Source organism: Oryzias latipes, chromosome 16 (genome assembly GCF_053564925.1).
Source record: "Oryzias latipes strain Hd-rR chromosome 16, Olatipes_Hd-rR_3.1".
NCBI classification, from domain to species: Eukaryota; Metazoa; Chordata; class Actinopteri; order Beloniformes; family Adrianichthyidae; genus Oryzias; species Oryzias latipes.
Genome location: NC_136252.1, coordinates 29,254,882 through 29,268,168, shown reverse-complemented (window position 1 = coordinate 29,268,168; position 13,287 = coordinate 29,254,882). Strand labels below are relative to the sequence as shown.

Below are 13,287 nucleotides of genomic sequence, written 5' to 3'. Positions count from 1 at the left end.
ACCAAGATGGCGGTGCTCTCCTCCAATCAGGATGGTCACAGGCGCTATCCTACAGTTCTCGCGATACATCACTGCGAGACTACCCCAGCCATTGACCCCAGCGGCCCGAATCACGTGGATCACGATGTAAGCAAACCCCGGCGGAGTGGCTTCATTCAGTGGAGTAAAATCCAGGGAATTTTGTCATGTTTCAGCCAGGGACATGAAATGTAGCTCACGATTAATGAGGATATCTTGGACAATATTTTACCCTTGGTTGTGAGGGAGCGAATGCTCAGGAGACCGAAGTTGACAGATATGCGGGGGAGATTGTTAACCATCATGTTGTTAGCCGAGCGAGCAAGAGGAGCTAGGACACTGTGTGTTAGCATGGCGACCGGTGTGTCTTGACGGACGGTGAGCAGATGACCAGAGTGACTTGATGGAGTTGGTGTTGTCGTAATGGAAGTTCCGACGTGATCCTCGATCCTCGGCGGGGCACGTATAATGTCTGGAATCGGATATCATGTTGGAGGAGCTAACACGCGGCGGTGGCCCGGGCGGAGAGTACCGCGGGTTAGCAAGTTCATCAGCAGAGTCGTAGTGCTGTCAAAATTTGCTGGACAAGTGACAGGATAATCCAGGTGAGTAAAATCCACACAAGATCGAGAGTAATCCACATTGTTGGTAGTTGGGTTTAGTTGCAGTAATTATCCAGGGAGCAGCGGCCGTCAGAGGGCGCGCCAGCGTTCACTCGACCCGGGATTTTGTGACAGGAGGATTGATCAGGGTTCTCAACTAGATTTCATTATCTGATGAAGAAGATCCAGCTATTATTTTAAATAATTATTAATTTAAATTTAAAAGACGTCAAACAATAACCTGATTATAATCTATAGGATCATTTCCTGTGTCAATAACATCACAGTGCCTCAGAAAGAATTCATGCAGGATATTAGATTAATTCCAATACATTCATGAGCACATAAGGCGCTATAAAGCGCACTTCAAAGTCATACATGTTCTTCCGCCAGCAGGGGGCGCCCTATGAGCCCCTGCGCCTTATGTGTAGTTGTGGGTCGTAGAAAAAGATGGAGTGAGGAAGGGAGAGAGACTTAAAGGCCAAGTGGAACCTAACTGCATTGCAACTATCTACATTTTTAAAGCCTTATGCTCGTACTTTATAACCCTCAGCCATTTCAGTGTTGCTTGTGTTTCCTGAAACACACACACACACACACACACACTGGCATTTATATTTGTATTTTGTGAGAAGTCACCCAAAACAGACATAGAACATTTCAAATTCAAATATACTTTTTTTTGTGTAATGTTGACCTGGTTGTTATGGCCTAACAGGATAGGTCAAGGGCTGAGAAACACATGAGGGTAATTCAGGTAATAGTATCGAATCCAGCCGGCAACCAGTTAATTTTTCATTTTTTTCTTCAAACTGTCTCTTGTTTCCTCTTTTCCAGAATGACACTTTTTTCCGGCTGGGGGCTTGCTTTTTTTCTTCATTTTATTTATTTATTTAACACATATACACACACACATACACACACACAAATCTATATTTACATTCATATTTAAAGAAAAACAATGTATTCACTGTTTCAAATGGCCCACTTCTGGCCTGTGATGTCATCGAATCTGGTGGCTGAGGGGTTAATGCTAGGCAGTTGAACGTCATTGGGGTCTTTAGGTGCTGGTTCAAGTCCTGTCCACAACCACTGCTTTTTCCACACACATGTTCTAATCTGCACAGGCACTCTGAGCTCAGCAGGTGCACACATAACATAGAATTTTTCAAATTCAAATATACTTTTTTTTAGCCATATGGAAAGCTGGTTGTCGTGGCCTAGTGGCATAGGTCGAGGGCCGGAAAGAAGAACGGTAGGTATTAATAGTATCAGAACCGGCGGGCAACCAGCTAATTTTTCGTTTTTTCTTCTAACTTTCTGTTTTTTCCTCTCATCCACAATTACACCTTTTTACGGCCGTGGGCTTGCTTTTTCTCTTCATTTTCTCTCTTTTTTTTTAGAAAAACTCAAAAGTATTTTCACGACTATAAGGCACACTCCAAAGTCATACATGTTCTTCCACCAGCAGGGGGCGCCCTATGAGCCCCTGCGCCTAATGTGTACTTGTGGGTCGTAGAAAAAGATGGAGTGAGGAAGGGAGAGAGACTTAAAGGCCAAGTGGAACCTAACTGCATTGCAACTATCTACATTTCAAAGCCTTATGCTCGTACTTTATAACCCTCAGCCATTTCAGTGTTGCTTGTGTTTCCTGAAACACACACACACACACACACACTGGCATTTATATTTGTATTTTGTGAGACTTCACCCAAGACAGACATAGAACATTTTAAATTCAAATATACTTTTTTTTGTATAATGTTAACCTGGTTGTTATGGCCTAACAGGATAGGTCAAGGGCTGGAAACACATGAGGGTAATTCAGGTAATAGTATCGAATCCAGCCGGCAACCAGTTCATTTTTCATTTTTTCTTCAAACTTTCTATTGTTTCCTCTTTTCCACAATGACCCTTTTTTCCGGCCGGGGGCTTGCTTTTTTTCTTCTTTTTATTTATTTATTTATTTAACACACACATACACACACACACCCACACACACAAATCTATATTTACATTCATATTTAAAGAAAAACAATGTATTCACTGTTTCAAATGGCCCACTTCTGGCCTGTGATGTCATCGAATCTGGTGGCTGAGGGGTTAATGCTAGGCAGTTGAACGTCATTGGGGTCTTTAGGTGCTGGTTCAAGTCCTGTCCACAACCACTGCTTTTTCCACACACATGTTCTAATCTGCACAGGCACTCTGAGCTCAGCAGGTACACACATAACATAGAATTTTTCAAATTCAAATATACTTTTTTTTAGCCATATGGAAAGCTGGTTGTCGTGGCCTAGTTGCATAGGTCGAGGGCCGGAAAGAAGAACGGTAGGTATTAATAGTATCAAAACCGGCGGGCAACCAGCTAATTTTTCGTTTTTTCTTCTAACTTTCTCTTTTTTCCTCTCTTCCACAATTACACCTTTTTACGGCCGTGGGCTTGCTTTTTCTCTTAATTTTCTCTCTTTTTTTTTAGAAAAACTCAAAAGTATTTTCACGACTATAAGGCGCACTCCAAAGTCATACATGTTCTTCCACCAGCAGGGGGCGCCCTATGAGCCCCTGCGCCTAATGTGTACTTGTGGGTCGTAGAAAAAGATGGAGTGAGGAAGGGAGAGAGACTTAAAGGCCAAGTGGAACCTAACTGCATTGCAACTATCTACATTTCAAAGCCTTATGCTCGTACTTTAAAACCCTCAGCCATTTCAGTGTTGCTTGTGTTTCCTGAAACACACACACACACACACACTGGCATTTATATTTGTATTTTGTGAGACTTCACCCAAGACAGACATAGAACATTTCAAATTCAAATATACTTTTTTTTGTATAATGTTAACCTGGTTGTTATGGCCTAACAGGATAGGTCAAGGGCTGGAAACACATGAGGGTAATTCAGGTAATAGTATCGAATCCAGCCGGCAACCAGTTCATTTTTCATTTTTTCTTCAAACTTTCTATTGTTTCCTCTTTTCCACAATGACCCTTTTTTCCGGCCGGGGGCTTGCTTTTTTTCTTCTTTTTATTTATCTATTTATTTAACACACACATACACACACACACCCACACACACAAATCTATATTTACATTCATATTTAAAGAAAAACAATGTATTCACTGTTTCAAATGGCCCACTTCTGGCCTGTGATGTCATCGAATCTGGTGGCTGAGGGGTTAATGCTAGGCAGTTGAACGTCATTGGGGTCTTTAGGTGCTGGTTCAAGTCCTGTCCACAACCACTGCTTTTTCCACACACATGTTCTAATCTGCACAGGCACTCTGAGCTCAGCAGGTACACACATAACATAGAATTTTTCAAATTCAAATATACTTTTTTTTAGCCATATGGAAAGCTGGTTGTCGTGGCCTAGTGGCATAGGTCGAGGGCCGGAAAGAAGAACGGTAGGTATTAATAGTATCAAAACCAGCGGGCAACCAGCTAATTTTTCGTTTTTTCTTCTAACTTTCTGTTTTTTCCTCTTTTTCACAATTACACTTTTTTACGGCCGTGGGCTTGCTTTTTCTCTTCATTTTCTCTCTTTTTTTTTAGAAAAACTCAAAAGTATTTTCACGACTATAAGGCGCACTCCAAAGTCATACATGTTCTTCCACCAGCAGGGGGCGCCCTATGAGCCCCTGCGCCTAATGTGTACTTGTGGGTCGTAGAAAAAGATGGAGTGAGGAAGGGAGAGAGACTTAAAGGCCAAGTGGAACCTAACTGCATTGCAACTATCTACATTTCAAAGCCTTATGCTCGTACTTTAAAACCCTCAGCCATTTCAGTGTTGCTTGTGTTTCCTGAAACACACACACACACACACACACTGGCATTTATATTTGTATTTTGTGAGACTTCACCCAAGACAGACATAGAACATTTTAAATTCAAATATACTTTTTTTTGTATAATGTTAACCTGGTTGTTATGGCCTAACAGGATAGGTCAAGGGCTGGAAACACATGAGGGTAATTCAGGTAATAGTATCGAATCCAGCCGGCAACCAGTTCATTTTTCATTTTTTCTTCAAACTTTCTATTGTTTCCTCTTTTCCACAATGACCCTTTTTTCCGGCCGGGGGCTTGCTTTTTTTCTTCTTTTTATTTATTTATTTATTTAACACACACATACACACACACACCCACACACACAAATCTATATTTACATTCATATTTAAAGAAAAACAATGTATTCACTGTTTCAAATGGCCCACTTCTGGCCTGTGATGTCATCGAATCTGGTGGCTGAGGGGTTAATGCTAGGCAGTTGAACGTCATTGGGGTCTTTAGGTGCTGGTTCAAGTCCTGTCCACAACCACTGCTTTTTCCACACACATGTTCTAATCTGCACAGGCACTCTGAGCTCAGCAGGTACACACATAACATAGAATTTTTCAAATTCAAATATACTTTTTTTAGCCATATGGAAAGCTGGTTGTCGTGGCCTAGTTGCATAGGTCGAGGGCCGGAAAGAAGAACGGTAGGTATTAATAGTATCAAAACCGGCGGGCAACCAGCTAATTTTTCGTTTTTTCTTCTAACTTTCTCTTTTTTCCTCTCTTCCACAATTACACCTTTTTACGGCCGTGGGCTTGCTTTTTCTCTTAATTTTCTCTCTTTTTTTTTAGAAAAACTCAAAAGTATTTTCACGACTATAAGGCGCACTCCAAAGTCATACATGTTCTTCCACCAGCAGGGGGCGCCCTATGAGCCCCTGCGCCTAATGTGTACTTGTGGGTCGTAGAAAAAGATGGAGTGAGGAAGGGAGAGAGACTTAAAGGCCAAGTGGAACCTAACTGCATTGCAACTATCTACATTTCAAAGCCTTATGCTCGTACTTTAAAACCCTCAGCCATTTCAGTGTTGCTTGTGTTTCCTGAAACACACACACACACACACACTGGCATTTATATTTGTATTTTGTGAGACTTCACCCAAGACAGACATAGAACATTTCAAATTCAAATATACTTTCTTTTGTATAATGTTAACCTGGTTGTTATGGCCTAACAGGATAGGTCAAGGGCTGGAAACACATGAGGGTAATTCAGGTAATAGTATCGAATCCAGCCGGCAACCAGTTCATTTTTCATTTTTTCTTCAAACTTTCTATTGTTTCCTCTTTTCCACAATGACCCTTTTTTCCGGCCGGGGGCTTGCTTTTTTTCTTCTTTTTATTTATTTATTTATTTAACACACACATACACACACACACCCACACACACAAATCTATATTTACATTCATATTTAAAGAAAAACAATGTATTCACTGTTTCAAATGGCCCACTTCTGGCCTGTGATGTCATCGAATCTGGTGGCTGAGGGGTTAATGCTAGGCAGTTGAACGTCATTGGGGTCTTTAGGTGCTGGTTCAAGTCCTGTCCACAACCACTGCTTTTTCCACACACATGTTCTAATCTGCACAGGCACTCTGAGCTCAGCAGGTACACACATAACATAGAATTTTTCAAATTCAAATATACTTTTTTTTAGCCATATGGAAAGCTGGTTGTCGTGGCCTAGTGGCATAGGTCGAGGGCCGGAAAGAAGAACGGTAGGTATTAATAGTATCAAAACCGGCGGGCAACCAGCTAATTTTTCGTTTTTTCTTCTAACTTTCTGTTTTTTCCTCTCTTCCACAATTACACCTTTTTACGGCCGTGGGCTTGCTTTTTCTCTTCATTTTCTCTCTTTTTTTTTAGAAAAACTCAAAAGTATTTTCACGACTATAAGGCGCACGCCAAAGTCATACATGTTCTTCCACCAGCAGGGGGCGCCCTATGAGCCCCTGCGCCTAATGTGTACTTGTGGGTCGTAGAAAAAGATGGAGTGAGGAAGGGAGAGAGACTTAAAGGCCAAGTGGAACCTAACTGCATTGCAACTATCTACATTTCAAAGCCTTATGCTCGTACTTTAAAACCCTCAGCCATTTCAGTGTTGCTTGTGTTTCCTGAAACACACACACACACACACACTGGCATTTATATTTGTATTTTGTGAGACTTCACCCAAGACAGACATAGAACATTTCAAATTCAAATATACTTTTTTTTGTATAATGTTAACCTGGTTGTTATGGCCTAGCAGGATAGGTCGAGGGCTGGAAACACATGAGGGTAAATCAGGTAATAGTATCGAATCCAGCCGGCAACCAGTTCATTTTTCATTTTTTCTTCAAACTTTCTATTGTTTCCTCTTTTCCACAATGACCCTTTTTTCCGGCCGGGGGCTTGCTTTTTTTCTTCTTTTTATTTATTTATTTATTTAACACACACATACACACACACACATACACACACACAAATCTATATTTACATTCATATTTAAAGAAAAACAATGTATTCACTGTTTCAAATGGCCCTCTTCTGGCCTGTGATGTCATCGAATCTGGTGGCTGAGGGGTTAATGCTAGGCAGTTGAACGTCATTGGGGTCTTTAGGTGCTGGTTCAAGTCCTGTCCACAACCACTGCTTTTTCCACACACATGTTCTAATCTGCACAGGCACTCTGAGCTCAGCAGGTGCACACATAACATAGAATTTTTCAAATTCAAATATACTTTTTTTTAAGCCATATGGAAAGCTGGTTGTCGTGGCCTAGTGGCATAGGTCGAGGGCCGGAAAGAAGAACGGTAGGTATTAATAGAATCAGAACCGGCGGGCAACCAGCTAATTTTTCGTTTTTTCTTCTAACTTTCTGTTTTTTCCTCTCTTCCACAATTACACCTTTTTACGGCCGTGGGCTTGCTTTTTCTCTTCATTTTCTCTCTTTTTTTTTTAGAAAAACTCAAAAGTATTTTCACGACTATAAGGCGCACTCCAAAGTCATACATGTTCTTCCACCAGCAGGGGGCGCCCTATGAGCCCCTGTGCCTAATGTGTACTTGTGGGTCGTAGAAAAAGATGGAGTGAGGAAGGGAGAGAGACTTAAAGGCCAAGTGGAACCTAACTGCATTGCAACTATCTACATTTCAAAGCCTTATGCTCGTACTTTAAAACCCTCAGCCATTTCAGTGTTGCTTGTGTTTCCTGAAACACACACACACACACACACACTGGCATTTATATTTGTATTTTGTGAGACTTCACCCAAGACAGACATAGAACATTTCAAATTCAAATATACTTTTTTTTTGTATAATGTTAACCTGGTTGTTATGGCCTAGCAGGATAGGTCAAGGGCTGGAAACACATGAGGGTAATTCAGGTAATAGTATCAAATCCAGCCGGCAACCAGTTCATTTTTCATTTTTTCTTCAAACTTTCTATTGTTTCCTCTTTTCCACAATGACCCTTTTTTCCGGCCGGGGGCTTGCTTTTTTTCTTCTTTTTATTTATTTATTTATTTAACACACACATATACACACACACCCACACACACAAATCTATATTTACATTCATATTTAAAGAAAAACAATGTATTCACTGTTTCAAATGGCCCATTTCTGGCCTGTGATGTCATCGAACCTGGTGGCTGAGGGGTTAATGTCAGGCAGTGTAACATCATTGGGGTATTTGGGTGCTGGTTCAAGTCCTGTCCACAACCACTGCTTTTTCCACACACATGTCCCAATCTGCACAGACACTCTGAGCTCAGCAGGTACACACATAACATAGAATTTTTCAAATTCAAATATACTTTTTTTTAGCCATATGGAAAGCTGGTTGTCGTGGCCTAGTGGCATAGGTCGAGGGCCGGAAAGAAGAACGGTAGGTATTAATAGTATCAAAACCGGCGGGCAACCAGCTAATTTTTCGTTTTTTCTTCTAACTTTCTCTTTTTTCCTCTTTTCCACAATTACACCTTTTTACGGCCAGGGGCTTGCTTTTTTTCTTCATTTTATTTATTTATTTATTTATTTATTTATCACACACACACACACACACACACACAAATCTATATTTACATTCATATTTAAAGAAAAACAATGTATTCACTGTTTCAAATGGGCCACTCCTGGCCTGTGATGTCATCAAATCTGGTGGCTGAGGGGTTAATGCTAGGCAGTTGAACGTCATTGGGGTCTTTAGGTGCTGGTTCGAGTCCTGTCCACAACCATGTCTTTTTCCACACATATATCCCAATCTGCACAGACACCCTGAGCTCAGCAGGTGCACATAGGTTTTATACAGAAGGTTGGGAAGAAACACAAAGGTTGAAATTCATATACCCAAAATAAGGTGTTGTACAAAAATAATTGTTTTTGTGGTTGGGTTGGGATGATACAGGACTTGTGTTGACAAGACAATTTTGCATGGAACTAAATAAATTAAATCATTAAACACTACAAAACAGAACAATCATTTCTTTTTGTTACTTGGCAACAGCTAACGCTATGTAAGCCGTCTCGTACGCTGGTTAGCTTTAACGCTAATGGAGCAAACACAAGCAGATATTTACATGTTTTTTATACACTGACCAGAAGGTGGCAGTATTAAACTTCCAAACGTTTTTTTTTCTGAGGATCAGCCAAAGGCTCCCAGAGTTGTCACGAGGGGGGAAAACATTTGACATTTTTGAAAGAATCTCAATAAAATTTCTGTAAATCAGACCATACAGATAACTGAGTAACAAGCAAAAGGGTTATTCAAATTATTGAATTATTATTGATAGTGCCAAGTGAAATTTTTCTATATATTTTCTCAGTCATTTTGTCAAAATTGACATTCATTACTATTGCTGTACTCATTACAAACTCTAATCTAGGACACACACAATAGTTTTTGTCTAGTTTTGTCAGAATAAACGCCCCATCAATTCTATGTGAATAAATTGAATGCAGTTTTTATTAAAAACATCTCTTCACTGGAGCATAAATCATACCTTTCATCTAAGCTTATAGATAATAATCCTTTTTCAATTAAACACATAGAAAGCATGGTTCTGAATTTGTACTTTTATGAATTAAAAATGAGGTTTTGATCTCACTCTTTCATGTCCAAAATTCATTTCCATTTATTATGCTATCATATATTTTCCAGACATGAAACAAAATATTTCTTAATACATTAAATCTTTCCAGTTTTTTATGAATCTTGGCCTAGTCATTTTTCCAAAGCCTGTTTCTGCACTTTGAGCTCAATGCACATCAGTCTGTGGATAGATCTGCTGAGGCTCTGCTTCTGTCCTTTCACATGACCGCTGACAGCCACGTTGGATTTTCTTTTCAATTCAAATTTAATTGTATAGCACAAATTCATGACAATATTCATCTTAATGGGCTTCGTGCCGGTATTTGGAAGGTAAACATACAATCAAAAAAAAAAACTTAATGACACTTTATTTTATAAACTCTTTGTCATGCTGAGTTGAGTACTGAATGTTTATGTTGGTGTTTTTCGATAACTGTAGTTATTCCGGAGTTGGGTCTCAAGGGCAACAGACAAAGCCCAGAACTCCCTCTTCATAGAAACTTCTCCAATTTGACAGGAGAAATCTAAGGGGGTCCTAAGCCAGCCAAGAGACATAGTCCCTCTAGTGAGTTCTGGGTCTTCCCTCGGCCTCCTCCCAGTGGTTTAAACCATGAAGACCTCCACAGGAAGGGGGTAGGAGGCATCCAAAAGAAACCTCCTCTGGACTTTCTTGATGTGGAGGAGCAGCGGCTCCACTAAAACCTCCTCCCGGGTGACTGGGCTCCTCACCCAATCTCTAAAGGGCCGCCCTGCAGAGGAAACTCATTTCAGTCACTAGTATCCAGAATCTCATCCTTTTGGTCGTCTATCTGCCTGTTAATCTCAGGCTCTGTTTACAACACAACTTTGTTTTTGTCACCGTTTTAGAATTGCTTTATTTGTTCCATGTGATGACCCCCCTCTCCATAAATTTTCATCAGTTTTTAGTCAGAGTTGTCCGTTTCACTCACACAAATCTCAAGTTATCTTGCTCTAAAGAAGTTTGTTACATTTGTATTTTTCAATTCTTATTTGTTCTAAACACATTCACATACATTGATAGTAAATCATTGAAGTTGCTGTCAAGTTTTCTTTCTGAGCAATCAGAGAAATAAATGCTGCAACATTACATGATAGTTATATCACTTTTTTAAGGGAAAAAAAGATGACAGACGTCTTGTTTTATTGGGCACAATTGCAGCAAAAAAAATCAAAAATAAATCTATTTTTCTGATTTTACAGGGATCCATTTCATCAGCTTTGAGCTTTTTTAACTCTTTCCTGCTAGAGGCGCCTTTGTTTGTTTGATGCATCAGTTATTCAGGATTAAAGGAGTCTTTTTTTTGGCAGGTTGTATCCATCCATGTTTTCTGTTTCCTCTTTAACGCTGTCATATTTTGGAGCAGATTCATACTTTTTAATGAAACAAACTCTCAGCACACCAGATGTTTTACTTTAGATGCACAACAGGCATTCATTTAATGGAAGATAATCACTAAATCACTTTCTCATTTCCATACATGTGTGACATCACATAACCTTTTAAAAAAAACGCCCAAACTACTGAATTCTTCAGACTTAAGGACAATAAATTATGTGGTTTATTTGGAAATACTATGATGCAATCAAGTTTCTAACTACATTTCAAGCAAAAGGTTTTGTTTTGTTTTTGCAAACGTTAAGTTATACCTTGAACTGGATTTATTTTCAGCCCCAAACTATTTAATTTAGCATTTTATTTCATGTTCAGCAGCAGTAATTCATGCTGAAACAGAGGAGCAGCTGGATGTCTTTGTATGCAAGTCAGACCAAAACAGAACAAAGCAGATCTGCTGTCTAAATTAAATGGAAGCATAAGTGTCTGAACATCTGTAATCTGAGCAAGAACAAGCTGTAGCTTTCTGGTGCAGCATGTGTATCAAGGTGCTGAATAAAGGAAAAGCAAAACTGCTGCATTTCAAGAAAAAAGGTCAAAAGGAAGTTGTTGAATTGAGATAGCAGCTGTCCAATGCTTCTCAGAGAGCATGTCATGCTTTTAAAGCAACCTGCCTGCAGGTCAGCTGTTCCCACTGACCACTAATGAAACCCGGCGCCATTCTTTCCCATGAACATTTTCTCCAAAAGTGCACAGGTGGTTTTGTTACTTGGAGTTCAAGTCACTCTGAGACACTCTGCAGCACTCAGGCTGATTTGCCTTCCCTTCATGTTGTCACGGAGGTGGAAGCATCACACAAAGCCCCAGCCATCCCCAACACCAAAGCTCAAACTCTGCTGCTCCGCTGAAGCAAAACTACCAAATAATAGGGGAATCAAATGTCTGTTGACCTGATAATTGGACTGTAGGACATGGGTATTTAAATGTGTGTGTTTTCTCACTAATCATGCAATCATCTACTTGTTCTCAATAATAAGTGTAGTCATCCTGTTTGCAGAAACAACATGCCGGACTGTCAGAAGCTCAGGAAGAAGCTGAAGAAGAAGAGAGGGCAGAGAGCGTATGCCTGCCAGTGCAGCTGGTTCTCTGCTTCAGAGCCTGCTGACCTCAGGGATCAGCCTCAGCTCCGATGGGTCTGTGGCAAACACCCGGACTGACTGCTCACCTCAATCTACTTTCTAAACTCTCCATCCATCCATCCATCCATCCATTTATCCATCCATCCTTGAGACGTCGTTGTGAAAGGAAGAACTTATCCTTGGCCTCTATTGTCAGCAAGACTAAAAACATTGTTTTCCATCTATCTGTCGAGGAGGATTCTTGAAGCATTTCCAGACTGTACAAAAAATCTGAATCTGTGCATCTCACACCCATTCATTGATGGCTGATTTCAAAATATCTCTTCCTGCGTCTTCCTCTTTTTGGAAGAGGTATTTGGACACAAATATCTGGAACTTCAAACTTTCTGAATATTTTGGACTGCTGCCCAACTGTGACACATTGTGATTTTCTACTCCTGCTCTTTAAACAAATCTGTCTCCTGCCTGTACTAGAATAAAATATATCTGATGAGGAACATGAAACATTTTTTCTTTACATTTCTAAAGCTTCTGAACTCCAGACGTTTATTTTTTTATATGTCTCATAAACTTGAGCATTTGAGTTTAAAAATGGAGGAAGTGAAGAAATGTCAAAAATTAAAAGTTTTATATCATCTTTTTAGCTTCTGCTCCTTATTGGAAACTTTCAGGGTTGACAGTGTAACAGAATTTGTAATTTTAGTTCAATTAAAAACTATTGGCACTTTCCTATAAAGTTCTTGGATTTACCTTATAGGAGTTTGGCCTGCAGACAGAATGGTTCCTTCCAGTCCGGTCAACTAAGAAATAAAACACAAATAAAACTACATAAAATATTTTTCATTTAGTTCATTTTCATTCTCTCAGTCCAAGGTATTTTTGATGTATTTTAAATTTGTACATTTTCTTAAACAGATATATGGAGTTTGCATTCTTCTGATTGTCGAATAATAAATTCCTCATGTTGAGCCCCTGAACAAAAATCCTATTCCTTTAGAGACTTTGTGTATAATGTTGTGAACCATGCTTCTCTGTCCTAACGAGAGCAGATCACATTTAAAGAAAAATATCAGAAGTTTTTATTCTAAAAAAAGTTCAGACACTGAGTCAGAAATGTATAAATTTATATTATTAAAATAGCCTAGTCCTAGTATACGGTATACTGTACATAGGTGTAACAAAATAAAATGTACATTTATGTCGACAGCAAATTATACGTACATCATCCCTACATGTTGATAATAGTCCTGCAGCATCATGCA

General features: G+C 39.6%; 1 long non-coding RNA gene across 1 annotated transcript; it reads left to right on the top strand.

Annotated features, from left to right (window-relative positions):
- Positions 1-74: 74 nt before the first annotated feature.
- Positions 75-12,529, top strand: LOC144984480 (uncharacterized). The gene is made up of 2 exons (XR_013648211.1): positions 75-623; positions 11,944-12,529. It is a non-coding gene; the product is annotated as an uncharacterized LOC144984480 (long non-coding RNA).
- Positions 12,530-13,287: the final 758 nt, after the last annotated feature.